At 45.4% G+C, this 4,131-nt stretch overlaps 1 non-coding gene across 1 annotated transcript; it reads right to left on the reverse strand.

Annotated features, from left to right (window-relative positions):
- Positions 1 to 323: 323 nt before the first annotated feature.
- Positions 324 to 431, reverse strand: LOC147924473 (small nucleolar RNA R71). Its single transcript, XR_015587931.1, has one exon. It is a non-coding gene; the product is annotated as a small nucleolar RNA R71 (small nucleolar RNA).
- Between the last annotated feature and the right edge of the window lie 3,700 nt (positions 432 to 4,131).

The following is a 4,131-nucleotide window of genomic DNA, read 5'->3' on the forward strand; positions in this document are numbered from 1 at the left end:
AAGGACATGGCATTGTGCCTCCTGCTGTTCAAAACAACAATTTTGAGATCAAGAGTAGTCTCATCCAGATGATTCAGAGCCATAAGTTTCACGGACTGCTAATGGAGGATCCATTGGATCATTTAGATGAGTTTGATAGACTCTATAGCCTAACCAAGATCAATGGAGTTATTGAAGATGGATTCAAACTCCGGCTTTTCCCATTCTCTTTGGGTGACAAAGCACACATTTGGGAGAAATCACTTCCGAAGGAGTCTATCACCACTTGGGAAGCATGCAAAAAGGCGTTTCTCGCCAAATTATTTTCCAACTCCGGAACTGCAAGGCTGCAAAATGACATCTCCAGCTTTGTTCAGAAAAGCAATGAGACGTTCAATGACGCTTGGGAACGTTTCAAGGGGATACACCATCAGATGCCCGCATCATGGATTCATCAATGCTTCATTTCTAAGTACACTTTACCGAGGTATTGTCCCTGAAATAATGATGTTGCTGGGTACGACTAGTAATGGTAATTTTCTCAACAAGGACGTTGATGAAGGTTGGGAACTAGTAGAGAACTTAGCTCAATCTGATGGGCACTACAATGAGGAGTATGATCGCACAATACGATCTTCTGGAGAGGATGATGCCAAGTACAAGCGAGACATGAAAGCCCTCAATGACAAATTGGACAAACTCCTCAACCAGCAACAACATGTCCATTCCATCTCAGAGGAATATCAGTTTTAGCAACAAGATGGCGAGATGCTCAGATAGAGGATGTGAACTATATTAACAATCAAGGAGATTACAATAAAGGGTACAACAACTTCAATCCAAACCCAAATCTCTCATACCGTAACCCCAATGTTGCTAATCCTCAAGACCAAATCTACCCATCCGCAGTCCAAGGTAACCAGGGCCAGCAAAAGCCTTTTGTCCAAGACTATCAAGGCTATGCTCCTAAGCAGCAGTACCGTGGCAATTACCACCAACCAATTGCACTACCTAAATTCCCACCACAGCAAGAATCACAGAACCAATCTCAAGAGGCTGACCTACGCGGACTAATTCAGCAGATGATACATAGTCAGGCATCGACAGCGATGGACAATGCCAAACGATTCGCAGAGATGAGCAACAAGATCGACTCTGGATACAATAAACTCAATGCTAATTATGATTCTCTCAATACTAAGTTGAGATACCTAGAAGGCCAACACAATGCACAACCAACTCCAAAACTAGGCCAGCTTCTAGGTAAAGCTGTTCAAAACCCAAAAGACTATGCTACTGCCCATGCAATTTTTCATGAAGATGTTGATGATTACCTCACCGAGGACAGCGATGTTCAAGATGGGGAGGATATGGATCATAGTGGGATGTATGAGAACCAGTATTACTTATCCGAGTATGAACCCAATGAGACTGATCGAGTTGATGATCGAGCACTGGTTCGAGAATCGCTAACCGATGCACCAATCAAGGTTTAACCCGATGAAATACCCGAAAATGGTGATCGAACGATTCATCGGGTATACGTTCAGACGACAGATCAACCTCAAATTCCTGCAGCTGAAGAAGGGGAATTAGAGGAAAGATTCAGAGCAGCTCTTGATATCCAATTAGAGGCGCTTGTAGAGCGTATGTCCAAACGAAAAGCCCCACCTCCTAAACTTTTGCCACCACACGCTCTTCGAGAGCAAATCGTCAAAGAGACAGTTCAACTGGAGATTGAAGTAAAGGAAGCTGTTAAAGAAATTGGGAATGCGATCCTAAGGAGTGGAGTATGTTTAGACCCTGAACTGAGGATCAATGAGAAATTGGAGGATCCCGACTCTTTCACTTTGCCATGTTCAATAGGCCTTCGGATCTTCAACAACTGCTTGTGCGATTTGGGAGCTTCGGTCAGTATCATGCCACTTTCAGTTGCCAACAAGATGGGTTTCAGCAGTTTTAAACCAAGTAGCCTATATTTGGTCCTAGCTGATAGGACAATCAGGCACCCAATTGATATCCTGGAAAACTTGCCTCTCAGAATCGGAAGACTGGAGGTTCCTACCGATTTCATGATCCTTGACATGGATAAGGAACCAGAAGATCCACTAATCCTAGGAAGACCATTCTTGGCAACAGTAGGTGCAATGATAGATGTGAAAAGAGGACAGATCAACATTGAGCATGGAGAGCACTTCAAAATGGAATTTGACATCAAGAAAGGAATTAGAAGGCCAACCATTGATGGTCAAATTTTCTCCACCCAAAGAAAGCCAAGAGAAATCAAGCTTCACCAAGGAGTTCATACTACATTTGCTGTGGAACCAGGACAAGAACTGGAAAATCCGTTGAATCAGTCTGCTACAGTGGGGAGGATTCCAAGACCTCTCCCTCCCAAAAACATTGCTTGAAGAGCATGAAAAGTCAAGCTTAGTGACTTAAAACAAGCTCACTTGGGAGGAAGTCCTAAAGGTATCTTTTAATCTCTTTTCATTTAAATTTAATTTATTTTATTTTGTTTAATTTGGATTCTATAATTATGTCTCTATAATTGGGGAACCCGAGGCTATATCCGGATACGTACCGACGCGCCTGACAGTGTTTCTACTCGGACGGCGAGTGGAGTCCAAATTCCACAAACCCCTAGCCCACTCTCGGTGAAGCCCTAGTAGCCAACCCTCTCTATTTAAGGAGCCTCAACTTCCCAACTTCATAAATCCATAAGTTTCCTCTAAACCCTAAAACTCTTTGTCATCCAAACTTCTTCTCTCCCTAGAAATCGAGTTTTTCAATCTTGGTGGACTAACCCTATTAATCTCGGCTTAGTCTCTGTTTCTCTTTTCAAGGATTCACTTGTGGCACCAAAAGTCAAAACATACCAAAAGAAGGGAACTAGGTCGACCTCCGCCGCTGCAAGAACCAGAAAAAGCGGCATCGATGCTCTCGATTCCCGAGGAGGAAGATACGTTTCACATTCCTAACCGCTGTGTGGACGTTTCCAATCCCCTACCCGATGTTTCACCCGATCCATCACCCGAGGAGGCACTCGAGCACCCGATCGTGTAGACACTCTAATTTGCTCTCCAAGCCCAGTAGCGAGTGAAATCCAAAGATATCCTCGACGTAGGGACCTGTCTACATCCGAGAGAACCGTCACTGATCCGATGGAGGTCGATTCAGACGCCGATGGAGGAGAACCGAAGGAGAACCAAACCTCCTAGTTGAGAAGCAGAGCCGCGGTTGTGACGGGGAAGAGACCAGCCTATGAAAAGGCTGAGAAGATAGCTGAGAGGGCAGCAGAAGAAGAAGATCAAGATACCGAGGGTGAGAGCCCTGACAATGAAGAGGAGCAGAGAGAACGCACCCGGTTGGTGTCGAGGAGGCTGAAGCAAAGAGAGGTGGAGACTCCGGCCAAGCTCTTCAAGGTCCTCCGCAAGATGAGCTTCGTTGGGACCCGTTACCCCCACCATGAGACGATGAAACAGTTGGGGATCGCTAGAGACGTCGAGTTCCTTTTCGACATGTGCCACTTGGGCCAGATGATGCGAGCCAACCTGGAGGCCTACGAGGAGGTGACCGTCCACTTCCTTGCTATGATGCGGTTACACTATTTCAAAGACCACCCGACCCTGCTACCTGATGGGGGGATTCGGGTTCATCACCTTCTCCGTGCGCAACAAGAAATACCGACTTACTTTCAAGGAGATGGAGGAGTTGTATGGCTACAAGGCTGGTCATGGAGAAAACATGGAGGTAAGCAAGGAAAAAATGAAATCCCTATGGCTGACAATAGGAGATAAGCTTCCCTACAAATCCACAAGCTCCAAATCTGCTCAAATTAGGATCCCTGTCTTGAGGTATTTTCACAAGTCCCTAGCCTGCACTTTATTCGCTAGGAAGGAAACTGGGAATGTGAATGATCATGAGCTCCAACTGTTAGACATAGCCTTGTGTGGAATCCTGGATAATACTAGGGATGGTAGACCACTAGTAGGGGATATTGCGGACACCAGCTTGGTCTTTGTTTTGCTTTATCAGTTCTTATATTTGAAATCATGGGCCATGAAAACTGAGAAGGATCTGGCGACATCTCCATAGGTGGTTTGGTCACGCCAATTTTGGTAGCTTGTGACGTGCCCCTGAACGGAGTGG

This window comes from Camelina sativa, chromosome 17 (genome assembly GCF_030686135.1).
Source record: "Camelina sativa cultivar CO46 ecotype springtype chromosome 17, ASM3068613v1".
Lineage (NCBI taxonomy): Eukaryota > Viridiplantae > Streptophyta > Magnoliopsida > Brassicales > Brassicaceae > Camelina > Camelina sativa.